General features: G+C 47.9%; 1 protein-coding gene across 3 annotated transcripts in view; it reads right to left on the minus strand.

The window, feature by feature from the left end:
• The window catches only part of SRRD (SRR1 domain containing), a 646159-nt gene that overhangs the window by 606404 nt on the left and 25212 nt on the right, over positions 1–14543 (minus strand). The gene's annotated exons all lie outside the window — the stretch shown is intronic.

Here is a 14543-nt window from a genome sequence, read left to right on the forward strand (position 1 = left end):
TAAGAATCAGGATCCCAAACCGCATCCGAAGATTTTTCCGCTGCTTGTCCCATGACTTTAGGTGGAACCGGGGTAAGTCCCACCGCCGCCGTCATTCTTTCGATGTGGTCTTCGATAATCGCTGAATCGGCATGAGATAGTTGCTCCGATGGTCTATCAATAAGTGTATTACCTTCCGCGGAGCTAGAGGGCCTAGCGGTTGGTTTTTCAGGTAGAGGCCTAGTCGTAGTCTTTGGGCCTACCGCGGCCCCTCGGGACTGTCGCAGCGTTGGATTTCCGCGCTTCAACGTGTGAAGTTTTAGGAGTAGCGCCCTTACTTCATTTAGGTTGCCCAGTCGCAAGACGCTGCTGCGTATGCGGGGAAGGCTTTGGATCTGAGGAAACAGTCGAAATTTTCAGCAATCCTGTTGGCGCTTTCACCGTTTTCGACGACGACGTTGAAAACGGTGTAGGGGTTGTCTTCTTAGTGTGATGCGTATGTACGCTCCGATCGCCGTGTGTTGTCCCTGAAGCGAGACCAGAGTCAGGCCTTAAAGGGTCGGGGATGGGCGTAGTGGACCTAGAAGTGTCCGCCTCGAGGTCTACAACATCCGCAACGGATGTTTGGTCATCCGAGGTACCCCCGTCACTCTCAGCGGGTATGGCGGTGGGGGAGGTGGGTTCCACCCACGACATACCGTACGCGGCCCACCACTTTACACGGCGCTCCTTGAGAGTCTTAGACCGAAGGAGTTTGCAGGCCGCACACCGCTTTTCGTCGTGCTCTAGGGGGAGACAGGCGTTGCACGTCCTGTGTTCGTCCTTCCAAGGATATCTGATCCTATACTTAGGGCAGAACCTAAAAGGAGTCCTTTCCATAGCCAAAGGGAAAGATGACCAGACCAAAAGGGTAAAGGGGGGAAAAGGAGGAAAATGTCAGAAGGGTCTGTAATGTCTTCCTCCTCCACGGAAGAATCTGTCTCTCCCACCTCCCCTTCCACCTCACCTCTGTTTTTCCACCAGAGTGCCAGCTTCTGGTTTCCTTTGGGTCTGGGCCTCTCTTTATTTATTTATTTATTTATATTTATACAGCGCGCAGACAGCCAAGGGGCATTGTGGCGCTGTTACTTGCAGGAACTTAGTTACAGGGGGTACAGGATTGGTAGCAGTCGTTGGCACATTATGATTGCTACAAACAGATTAGTCATTACAGCTCATGCATCTTTGGTTATTACATTACAGACAGTTTATTGGCAAACATGCAGATAGGGACGACTATGGAAGGACCCCACAGTGTCACCTTGTAGGTAAACTGTGGCTATCCTCCGCGGCCGCTTGAATGTGGGGAAAAAGCCAGTGGCACAAAAAACCCCCAAGGAAGTCCACACTGAGCCGGTTGTAGTGTTCGGGATCCAGTAGCTCTTGAGGAAGATCCGTGAGGGGTAAACAACGGTCTGGTCCGGCAGCGGAACAGGAAGTAGAGAAGAATAAGACCATGTAAGTACTCCTCGGAAAGGTAAGTTGCAGAGGAAGTCTCAGCAAGGACTATTAGGTACAGTATAGGGGAAAAGAGGAAGCAGTCCGGGACAGACGAGTGTCTGGTATCCTGGGAGCCAAAAACGTATCACAGGGCGAAGCAATCCAAAAGCAGGCTGAGTCGGTACACGGGAAGTCAGGCAACAGGGGAAAAAAGGAGGAACAGAACACGAAGGAAACAGGAGAGTGAGAAAGGGAGCAGAAGGAAAACAACAGAAGACGGGCGGATCGGAAGGAAAGGCAAGAGAAAGTCTAGCAGGGGAGGCGTGTAGCGAAGGAAAAGCAGAGAGAGCGGCGGAGTCAAAGACAGAAAGGAAAACAAAGGGGGAAAGCCAAAAAAGCTACGGGTAGCAAGGGAAGCACAGGCAAACAGCAGACGAACTGGAATACAGGACGTTGCAATGCGCCCAAATGCCGGAAATGCAGAAAGAAAACAACCAGCGTCGGACGTGCTGCAATTAGACTAGACCTGCACTCGTCGTTGTGCGGAAAGTGATGGAAACGGCAATGGAGGACGTTGTTGCCATCGGTTCCAAAGTCGCCAGTTACCCCAAGATGTGACAGAAAGACATACGGACAATATGGCCACCCCAACCTCACTCTCCCTAGTGCACAGGTCGGTCAGAGGGCCCGACCATGTGGAAAATCCAGCTGCCGGATCTTAGGCGCCAAAATCCACAGCCATAGATGAATCCCCGGCAGTCTTCGTCGAAGATGTTCTTGTGACCGAAGTGACTCAACGGGGAATAACCGACAAGTCGATATAAGATAAGCAATGTCTCTTCTGTAAGAGCTCCGCTATAGGGAGACCAGTTATCTGGGCGGAAAGAAACAATATGAGGGACCTCGGCGCGTGAGGGATTTTGGGTACACTACACGTCACGATAGGGATATTGTTACAGGCACGCCTATGCCGACGTCCCCTTTCGGTCCCCTAAAGACAAGATGCAATACTTCACGGTTACCAATGGACGTCGGACTATATGCGCAGCATGTGATTCTAAGCAGATTAACAAGCATCAGAAGGTGGTTTACAGGAGAGGGCCTGGATAACCCCCCCACTCATCCTGCAGAGGTGATGGCCACGAGAAGCGCAGTTTCCCACGACAAAAATTTGAATGACGCAGAATGCATAAGCTCGGAGGTTGCATGAGCCTAGTAAGCACCACCTTGAGTTCCCACGCCGGGGCCGGAGCCTTCACCGGCGGGAACGAACTGAGAAGTCCCTTAACCAATCGGTGCAACCACAAGGATAGTCATGCTGGGGATCTGGTATAGCGGGAGATCGCCACCAGATGAACTTTGATGGAGGCGTGGGCCAGCCCAGATTTGGCCAACGATCGCAAATACGGAAGCACCCGAGGGGCCTGGACCATCAGTGGATTGATCTTCTGGGAACGGCACCAAACAGTAAATCTATTTCACTTTAGTCTGTAGCATTTCAGAGTAGACGACGCTCAAGCCTTGGAGAGAAATTCCCTACAGTCTGCCGGGACATCTTTGTTGGGTAAGATTTGCACAGAACTATTAAATCTTCCAGACCCGAGTCGACCCCAGAATCTTTTGCTTTACTAGTGGGATATACTTCCATAATGCCTCAATGAGTGGGAACCTTTTTCCAACATTCACAATCTTTAACTCTTTCATGGTTATATTTTCTTAGACTCTCCATAGTGTCTTTATAAAGTTATCGTCTTTAACAACTTATTGGCAATATGTGCCTGTTGCTGGGTTGCCCAGAGGCACCCCTTTTAAACTTTATTTTGCTAACCTTGTGAGAACTACAGTTCCCAAGGGCAGAAAGGACCTTTGGATCCCCTTTTGCATTTTGTTAAGTGAAATCAGCACAACCCACCTTATGTGTAGTGCTGGGGAGATGTCCAAAATGGCTGCACACCAGCGCCATGTTTTAGCTCATTTTCGCACACGCATTACGCTCCACCCTTTGGACAATCAACTTCTATAACCCAATGGACGAGAAGACGGTTCATGAAACCAACGAGACATCCCCATCAAATCCCCACAACAGCAAACTATCAAAACAACCAACACAGCAAAAATCCAAACAAAAAGTATAATGCAATGTCCCCGGAATCCATGAAAATATCTGATCCCACCAGCTCCCGCCCTGATCTGGAGTGACATGGGAAATCAGGTCCTTCAAACCACCAATGTGCTTTTCAATAGAACAGGAACGAGCCTCCAAATTAAAACACACCCCTTCAACGGCATTGCAACCTAAATTGTGTTTCAAAAACAAATAAATCAAATAATCATTAGCAGCCCTGTTCTGCAAAATAGCTGTTCTAAAATTGTTGTTGTCCAACAGCAGCTCAGTTAAAGCTTGAGAGGTCTCATCAAGCCCTTCCACCACCACACAAGCCAGCTTAATTAAGGATGTATAGTCCAGAGCAGCTAACCCGAACGAATACCCCCACCAAAGAAATGGCCAGCACTAACACTTCAGTTTCAGACAACAACCGCACAATAGAATCGCAATCAGGAGATAAACCAATATGGTGAACAGCCCGCGTAGAGCGGCGAATATCAGGCTTCACAGGAAACATCATTAAGCAAGGCGTGTCAAGGCACAAGGGCCACCAGAAATGTTAGTAGGAATAAAGGAGAAGGTACTATTCCGCAAGAAAATACCCAACCAGTAGGGAGCTTAACATGTCAAAAATGACTGGCTGTCAAAACAGTAAAATTGCAGAACATGTTATTAGACACACGTGTACACACAGATATAGATCGGGCACATAAACGGTTTTCTAAGTCAGTGCCACTTTGAGCATCCGTCAGGTCCAACTGTCGACATTTGCCAATGCGCTGCGGATCACAAGTCATTAGCACACATCAGCAGGAACAATATTGTAGATGATAATACAAGTCATTTCTTCATTTGAGATCAGTGTCAGCGCTAAATCGGCAGTACCGGATGGAAAAATAGCTTCTGATATCCTAGTCCTCCACGAGGGAATCATTATGCAGTACTTTGAAAACGTGCCGCAACACAGGGGCCGGCGTAGGCATAGCCACGTTGAAATTCAATGTGCAGCATCATGAACATCAGTCAAGCAGAAATGTGGGATGTTCAGCACACGATGGGCCAGAAAGACCCATATATTCGCAGGTTGATCCACAATCGCTGCATAGCCATGGCGTACTAAAGACATGGAAGCTGCAGAAGGGGGAAAAACATCACGCCCACGACATTTCCTCCAGCAGCCACGATACCACGCAGCGGAACAGGCAGCAGGCGGTGTGGTAACATCAAAAACCTCATTCATCATCCAGATAGATGAATTCAGCTGCAACATGGAGACACTTGCCAGCATTTCTCGCATGTCCCTGGACGCGCCCGAGTGGACTCCACACAGATCCACAAGCAGGGTCAGGGTCTGAGAACAAAATTTCAAGAGAAAACAAGATATCAGTGGAGTACATCACTCACGTAAATAACATTGGTCAGCGGGAACACAACTCCATTTTCTCTTCCCTGGTTCCATTACAAGAACACTGTAGTCCTCTCCTTCTGCAATTACACCTACCGGAACCGGCGGACCACTAGGTTTCTCAACCCAGACTAGCTCCCGGAACCATTTTGTCTGATGAGCCAAAACCTTTGTCCCCATGATCACAGTGGGTGGCTCTCCATTCTTCACCATAGACAATTTCACAGGTACACTGATCAATTGCGCCACCCTATCACCCTTATGGATAGGTAGCATGTTCTTTCCACTGGTGATCATAATCATTTTCATCTCCCGTTGATAATCGGCATCAACAATCCATCCCAAAACCTGGATTCCTCTCAATGCTAACCCAAATCTAGGGACAATTAATCAAACATGTTCTGATGGAATTTGCACTCCAATTCCTGTGTCAATCACACATATTCCCCTTGGTTCCAGTCTTATCTCTTCCCTTGCATGTAAATCCACCATTGCAGACTCGGGTGTGGCTCGATAAGGAGCTAGCACTCCAGGTGATACTTGTACATCAAGGTTTCATCGACTCTATTCGGTTTCATTTGTAAGGCTAGAGTTAACATACGCTTCACAGGGGTCTCACCATTGGCAATTGGTCTGTTATTCAACACTTGCAATGCATCTGAAACACGCTCACGCCACCCTTTCAGACTGCCTTCACCAGTTTTCCACAACTGTTCTTTCAACAAGCCATTCATTCTCTCAATCAATCCCGAAGCTGTGATGCTGGAAATGCATCGGAGGGACAGGGCCTCCGTATCCTTGTCCTTTACTGCTTTTTATCGTGTGTTCTGTCGTGTTTTCCGCGCAAGAGTTCATGTGGGACTCCTGGCAGTGCAGCTCTCTTTCTTTTGGTTTGGTGAACGGACCTGTGGGATACCCTTATGGGACCCATGGGCGGGGGTACAACCCTGTGCCCCTAGTGTATGTTTTTGGGCACCTGTGGGTGGCCCACAGAGCAGGGTATGGGCTGGTGGCAGCTCCATGCTGAGTTTGACAGGTGCGCGGAGTATCCTCCATTTTGGGATACCCCGGCCCTGCCATTGGGATCAGTCGATTCCTGATGGAAAACAAGATGGCCCCGGTGGCCTCTTGCTTTCTATTACCCATTACCTTGTTTTCCCAAAGTCCTGGGAAGCCCTGACTCTGTCCCTTCCCCCTGACTGGCTGTTGGATGGAAGTGCCATATATGGTGTTGTTGTGAAGGCCCAGTCAGACTAGCTGGAGCCTTCCCGGTGATGCATGTTGTGGGTACCTCCTGTGGGTGGGACCTGGGTGAATAGTGTGTGTGACGAATATACATTTTGTGTTGTGGGTGTCTAGTATCTGCTTGTTGACACAATGACTTGACTAAGACAACCCTGCCCGAAACCGGTATGAATGCAGCTTGGAGTGTTGAATGGCTTGGTACTTGTCCTAATACACATAACTTGTTGTGAGTGTCTGGAGAGAAGTGAATTGCCTGAATACCTTGTGTGCCTGATTGGCTGCCTGCCTGCATGAATGCCCGTAGATCAACAGTATATCTGGGGACCTCCCACTGCTAGGAATCGTGTTCAGAAGCTGAAGTCCACTACGACGAGTAACTGGATTAACTGACGCTTGACCTTGAAGCCCTGCTGGACGAGAAGAATTGCTGTTGCTCTCCTTCACAATCTGAAAGCTGTTGTGCCTCCAAAGACTGACCCAGAGAGGACCTGGTAAGGCGCCCTCTTCCCGAGCTACGAGGGACCATCGTGCACAGCTGATCTTTGCCAACGCTCCCTGGTAGACAGACCTATGACAGGCTGCCGACCCGATACGGGGACTGCTGCAGAACTCCAAGTAGAAGCATTCAGACTGTTGTCCACCACTGTCGACGGCCGCCGTCGCCGACCGGAGCCGCCGTGCTCCCGTTTGCCTAAGAACTTTCATTGATCGCTCTCGTCTGCATCTTCATCCGCTTGTCTCCTGCTGGAGAAGGCCCGACCGTCGACGCGCCGAGGAGCATCCACCGGTGGGTTTCCCGCCACCTAAAGACTGCAGAGACGCCGACGACTCGACGCCCTTGCTGGGCCACAGTTCTTCATCATCCCTTTGCGGTCCAGAACTATTGTCATCGAGGTGCCCTGCACGCCCCTTCCTTGCAGGACGCCAACGCTCTGTCATCGACGAGCACCGCTGGGAACGAAGCTGCCACTTCCCTGCCATAGTTCACCCTGTTCCCCGTCGGACGTTCGACGACCTGTGATTCCTGCCTTAAAGGGAGGGCACGCAAGAAGGGCCGTCGATTCCCCGACACCGAACGCCAAGTTCCCCCGACACCTCTCGACGATCCGTGGCTCCCGCCTGAAAGGGAGGCCCTCAGGAAGGATCGGTCGGTGCATCGTCCGAGAACTCTACTCCACCAGGTACATTGGGGGGGTAAAATCTTAATAGGAAGAAGTAAGACTATCGGACAATATATGGACTGGGCTTGTGCTATATATCTTTATTTACAGGTTGCCCAGGTGGGGGGGGGGGAATCTCCACACAGAACTGTGCCTAGCGGTAGGGGTCAGTATTCTGCCTATTGTTTCAACCATCTTGCGTTCCTTCCTATCTCTATTGCTGGTTTACTCGTTATTGATCTGTGTGACATTTTAACCGTACAGTTGATGCACTTTAATGAGATTTGATAACATTAGTGGTACCACTCTAGACGTGTATATATTTATCATTACTGACTTCCAAGTACAAAGTGCGTTATTGTGATCGTGTACATACCTTTGAATATTAATTATATAAAGACTGTGTTTTCAGTAATACAGTGTGTGGACATTCCTTTGTGGGGGTTCGGGGACTACACTGTACTTAAGAACCAGCCCGCATCACTTCCTGAGAAGCTAGGCCTTGATTGCTCGTCCATTGCTACCACAATAGAGAATCTTTGCTTGGGTCCTCTGTGCCTCTCCTCTACCATATAGAGAGCGGAAGTACAGACACCCCCTACCAGTCTTTACAGAAGCCTCGGGATGATAGGGGATGTGAAAAATCCATTCAACCCCCTTTTCTTGACAATAGTCTTGAATCAGATTTCCTTTAAAGTGTGCCCCATTGTCACTTTGAATCTGTAAAGGTATTCCATAGCACACTGCTACTTGATCCAACAATTTAATGGTATTCAATTGCGTGGCCCTCTTGCATGGCAACACCATCAAGTGTCCGGAATACGTGTCAACAATCGTACATGCATACTGACATCCTCTGCCGATTAGCATTGGATCAATATAATTGAACTGCCAAATTTGTCCAGGTAAAATACCTCGTTTGAGTGTACCACGTATAATATGCGGAATAGATCTCGGTTTCTGATGCTGACCCACAGTGCATTGCAAAATTATGGTTTTCACCAGGTCTAAAAGGAATGCTAATTCCTCGACCTTGTGCCCACCTGATAGTAGCCTTTCCTCCAAGGTGCCCACTTTTCTGGTGTGACCACTTAGCAATCATTTCCAAATCATCTTCCTCAGACCTTGTGTCCATGACTGAAATTTTTGCATGTTCATCTGCAACAGAATTGAACTAACGTTCCAATGAGTGTCGCACAATGTGCATCAACATACGCCACCGCCTTCCATTGTCGCTCAGTTACCACATATTTGGCTTAACCATCGGTGAAGCAAGCATGCTCAGTCTGTTCACTGGTTAGCTCTCTATACGGGACTCCCCATTTAACAGAGGATTCACTCACCTTGCTCTGCTCCGAAGGTTCCAAATCAACCAACAGAACACCACGCGTTTTCTGTTGCATGTAAAGACCCTAGGAACCACTTACCAGATTACACGGACCAAAAGTTCTTGGACTCAGGGAGGCAAAAATGTACACTTGGTTTGTTAAAGGCAGTTTATTCACACTTACAGATAAACAGCTAAATTGTGAAATAAAAGGTAATTGGCTATACATACACACAGAAAGAAGAAAGGTTATACAAGTCTACATCACTGTTAGTGCAGTTGCAGGAGGAAGGGTCATCTCAGCCACAACAACACTACCCAGAACCAAGGCAGGTTGGCAGAGAGATCAGACGTGCCAACGTGTTCTGGAGCGGAGCGTCCTCCCTCTCAGCGACACTTCATCACTGGGGTTCCAACTCTGAACTACCACAGGGATACCTCTTCTCTTATGGGGGAAAGAATCCCTGCCCACCCTTAGGTTGCCAACCATACCCGGCCAAAGGGCAGACAGCAAGTATGCAAAGCAAAGAGTAGCAAAACCCAGTTAGTAGTGGAAAAACCCAGTTTGTCTCCTGTGCGCTCGTCCCAGCACCCCTTATCAATGCACCTGCTCAACTCCCTTCTTGGCTCTTCCTTGAGCGAACAATACTATAACTATCTTTCATAGTGAGCTCATCTGTTCATAATGTAAATCTCACAACTCTTGTCTGCCTCCTAACTGAGCTCACAAAGAGGTAGACTCATTGTTTTGGAAGTGAATGTCCAAAATTGCTGCACACCGGCAAAATGTTTTAGCTCATTTTCGCACACACATTACATATGCATCCAGTAGTCTATGGCAAATCAATGCACTACCCTGTAGGTTAATGGTGTCAGTGGTGCTCCCGTATGTCACAGCAAATATGCCTGATGTGTCAATTGTCCATACAATAGCACACTGGAACGTTTTGTGTATGTGGCTCTGTCGAGTATGCCATACTGTGACCACACTTAAACACAAACAAAGAAGTTGCCTCAAACTGTACATCCACCAGGCCAAACGCCCTTTCTAAACAGCCACACCATGATTTTCACTATCTGTAGTTCAGCACTAATAAGAGATGCTAATGCCAGCTCTGTTAAATAAAGCGTGGGCCTGCTCTCTCTTGAAAAAAGAACAGAAGGCCTGCGCAGTGGCGAGGGGGTAGTGGCTGAGAAACTGTTGAACCCTTTACCATGCATTAGAAGCCAGTTATGTTTCAAACACTCCACCATATTACTGGTCAAGCTAAAGTTTGTAAGAGGTACAATCCTTTCTGTGCATTGTTTATTGGGTGTCTCTTGTACGGTATCCTGTCCTGTCTATAGATATAATTCCCTAAAGATGTTTCTGCATGGGGGGTGTGTATGTTCAGACTGAGACCAAGCCCTTCCTCACCTAAAGTTCACCAGAAACAAGAAACAAAAGAGTGCTTTTATGCCATTTGACGGGCTGATGTTGCAGCCATTTAAAAAAAAAAACATCAAAAACATAAAAGCGTTAGGGAGAATTCTCAAGAATGTGCTAATTTCCCTTACCTTTTAAGACCCCCAGCAACTTTGCTGGATTTCTAGGATTTGATTTTGTTACCTGGGAACAGTGAGCTTTTTTTCCCTTGCATGCATTTTGATATATGTTTTACTTTTGTGTTCTTTGGTTATGGAATTTTGAATCAACTCCATAGGCATCATCTTTTTCTGTGTGTCACACAGCACCTTCAGTGCAGTGGCACAGGGATGTCTTTCAGACTTCCCAAGGTTTAAATATCTTCTCTGGGACTGACTACTTTCTCCCAGAGCATGTAAAGTTAAATTGACTTTACTAGTCTCTTTAGATTTACCGATCCAGCACACATTATCTTCCTATGGAGTGCTGGAGGGGTTGCCTAGTATCCCCCGAGTCAAAACACTAATTTAACAGTCAAATGTTACCCTTTCCCATTTGAAATGGCTGGTGGCAATGGTTTAGATCAAACTACCATGATTTTTCTCCACCGCGAACAACGGTAGCTAAAAATCGGGCCAGCCATGTTTTTTCAATATGGCGCCCAGGACCCATCTGTAAAAACAGACTCCGGTCAATTTTTTTTGCCATTTCTTTTTGGAAAGGTCCTTCTTGCGTTTGTCTCTGCGCGCCAAACCAGGTTTGGTCCCTTTGTTCGTTGGCCTTTGGCGGCTTCAGTGCTGAAGCTTTTCTCTGTCGCCTGAGTGTCTGGGGTGGACAGGATGTGAGAGAGGTGCCCGAAACTCCCTGTGCTTAGTCCCCTAGGAGACTAGAATGCACTCTGGAGTGATGGGCTGGCTGGCTTTCCGGCAAAGACAACAAACGAGGACAGCCACCCTGCTGTGTGAGTGACAGCCAGGCTGGAATGAATGGGGGAAAACTGTTTGAAGGCAGGTCTCTGGAACTTGGAAAACAGAGTCAACCACTGGAACGAAAGAACCAAAGATGAGTTGAAGGAAGACGACTGCTGCAACTCCTGGACGACCGGTGAAGCCTGCTGCAGGTCTGAATTGCCTGAAACTCCATCGACAGAGAAGACCTTCAAGGTTAACTTCTTCCCTTGAGTTTGGTGGGAACAACCAACCCGTAAGCCGCCTGGACACCGTCCCCTCCTGGTCGAATTTTCTGCAGAGTGCTGTGGAAAACCGGATAGCCAATGGGAAGGATTCCAGTTTGTGGTCTTTAAGGCACTTGCGCCTTAAACCAATGTTTTGCCAAGCTTGTGGCCTCTTCCCTGTGCACTGCAGGAACCTCCCGACGTCCTGCTCCTTGTCCCCACAAATGAAGCTCAGGACCAACGGTCTCAGCTACAGCTCTTCACTTTAAAAAGGTACTGTGCAAACGCGGTCCGGAAATCTTTTTGGCCACAGTGAAAGTTTGTGAAACTTTCCCAACTTCGAAGGCTTGTCCTTCCGTAAACCAACATCTACCTTTTCGTCTGACCAAATTCTTCTAAGATCCGTGGCAAAGACTTAACCGTTTAGTACCAGAACGTTGCTTGCCTATACAAAGACTCTGAACCATTGACTTTGGCCCAGGCCTATGAACTGAATTGGTGGTTGTAGTAACTGAACCCCTTTGCCCTGCCTATGAAAGTATTTGCGCTTCATTTCTTATAACCTTGTCTTTTTATCCCTTTTTAAAGTAATTGAAGTGCCATTTTGCTCCCCCTTCAGGGGAGCTGAACTTGTTCAGTAACTTATTGGTTGTGTATTGGTAGTATATTAGTATATGATATTGAGCTGCTCTTGCTAGTGTAATGCTTTCCAAATGACTGTTTAAATAAATGTATATTCTTTTACCAATAAACCTTGAGAAAGTACTTGTTTGAATCACTATGTGTTGGTCCTTTGTGTAACTTGTTCTACTGCTCACTTTACTCTTGAGATAAAGTCTGGCTGCTCAGCCATTGCTACCACATTACTGTGTAGTACAGGCTTGTACCAAAGGTGAAATTGTACCGACATGTGTAGTCTTAATTGCATGTAGTGTTCCCCAAGGGTACTGCATGTGATTCTGCCCAACAATAAGCTGTTTGAATGAGTATGTATGGTTCATGGTTATAAACATTTTAAGGTAAAATTTGAACTCAAAGGCTCATTGGACCAGAGAGACAGGCAGAGCCCCCCCACCCCAAGAGGCAGCAAATGTAACACATCTAGGAATTCCTGAGTTGGGAGAGAGAGTGGAGAGGTCAGAGGAGAAATTGACATTTACATGTTGTTGTTCGGTTTGTTAAAAAAATAACCGACATATTTCGCACAAAAAAACATGTTAATGTTAGGGTAAGTGTTGTGAACCGTGATGTGAGCACCAAGCCATGTGCCTGTTATGAATTTAGAGATTCACACATACGAGGCATTATCACATAATTGGTTATCAAATATAGAGATCTCTCATCACCATTCTATTCCTAAAATGCTCTGTGATTTAATGCAAAGCATACAGGAACAGCCAGCAATTTCCAAACATTTGCCCTCTGGCAAGGGCACCGACACAACCCCAACCATTACGCTGGACCCAGTGGGAGAACTCACCGAAATCAAGAACATGCTGGCACAAGTACAGGCGAGCATACAGTCCCTTCATGGCAAACTAGACACTAACCGGCAAAGTGGACCACATGCAATTATGCTTGGATAAGCACGGGGACCGCCTAGAGGAGGTGGAGGGTAGAGCGTCCACAGTGGAGGATGAATCCCGCACCACCATGACCCTGGTCAAAAGAACCCTCAAAGAACTCGCAGACAAACAGGATGACCTTGAATTTAAATCCCCAAGTAAAGGGATTATTGGGGTGCCCGAGCCTGAAGATCACCGCAACATGGAAAAGATGGTGAAAGATCTACTCGGCGAGTCCCTGGGACGTGACGGCTTCTCTGCAGTTTCCATCGTTGAGGGAGCCCACTGTATCCCTAGTGGGAAACACCCAGCAAGACCCATAATGGCTTGCCTACTGACTACCGAGACAGGGATTGGGCTCTCAGGAGAGCTAGAGAGTTAGGGTCCATAACTTATGATCCACCAATACGCCTCTTCCCAGGCTTAAATACGCGATGCAGTTTCCGGCCAAACAGAGTGGAGCACAACGGCTGCATGCTTTTCTTTCACACTTGAAGAGGCCAACGATTTCTTGGAGTGGAGTCACTGCCCAGGATGCCCCATCGAGGCGAGAATAATGGAAAAGGTGATGAGCCACCCTAGAATATACCTACAGAAGACGAAGATGGCTACAGACCCCAGGGGAGCTGGTCCCCTAGCGCTCCTCATGTGAGAGCAAATATTAGTTAATAGGGAGGGTGGGCGGCAGGTAACTGTCAGGTTGGGGTTGCTGGTGGGGGTGGGAGGGAATTGAGGAAGGGTTGGGGGGGGGCAGCGGTTTGCGTTGCTCATTGATGATACCTTTTCTAATTAATCACGAGAACTAGGCTCCGCCACTACAGGCAAGCTAAGAAAGACTGGAACATACAAACACTGGTCACCACAAAATGGCAAACACCCTTAATAGCATGACATGGAATGTCAGGGGCCTGAACTGTCCATCCAAATGCTGCAAGGTTGTCTTATATATGCAAAGACACCAGGTGGTTATAGCATTCCTACAAGCGATTCACTGAACTCCTGTGAGAGAGGCAAAATTATGACAACAATGGGGATGCCACAGCTACTTCTCCTCATAATTCGCGTACTCCAGGAGGGTGTACATAATGCTGCGCAACAAGTGGGCTTTCAAATGACCGCCGCCGCATGCAAAGATCGGGAGGGGCGCACCATAATGGTAAGTGGGACAATACAAGATCAGGTGTACATCCCCGATTAATTTTTATTGAACAAATAAGGACTCGGAAACTCTGGGGTGGATCACGAGACAACTAGGAGCAAACCCACCTGGGGGAATCATTTGGGCAGTGGACTACAATGCAGTAATAGATCCTAGATAGAACCGGAGGAACCACCCGTCCAGTGTCCAAAGTGGATTGGGGTTGGAAGCCCGTGGCTGAAATGTTCGAGGGAGAAAAGACCAAAAGTTATTTTTCTGAAAATAACTTTTGGTCTTCTCTCCCCTGAACATTTCAGCCTTTGCCCTTGCCCCCACCCCCTACTTACCTTACGGCGGCACACTTTGCTGTGAGCCGCCAACTCGCTGTGTCCCTGTGACACCTGCGACACCTGTTCCCTTTCACTTCCGTGATCGGGAACCGGTGCTGCAGGGTCATTTCCCCCCCCACTCCTTTTATTTTTTATTTTTTTAAACGGAACCGGCTGCTGGGTCACGTCCACAGCCCCCACTCACAGTATAGTGTACAAGGGGCAGGGGA

Source organism: Ambystoma mexicanum, chromosome 10, assembly GCF_040938575.1.
Source record: "Ambystoma mexicanum isolate Mex_15411 chromosome 10, UKY_AmexF1_1, whole genome shotgun sequence".
Classification (NCBI taxonomy): Eukaryota; Metazoa; Chordata; class Amphibia; order Caudata; family Ambystomatidae; genus Ambystoma; species Ambystoma mexicanum.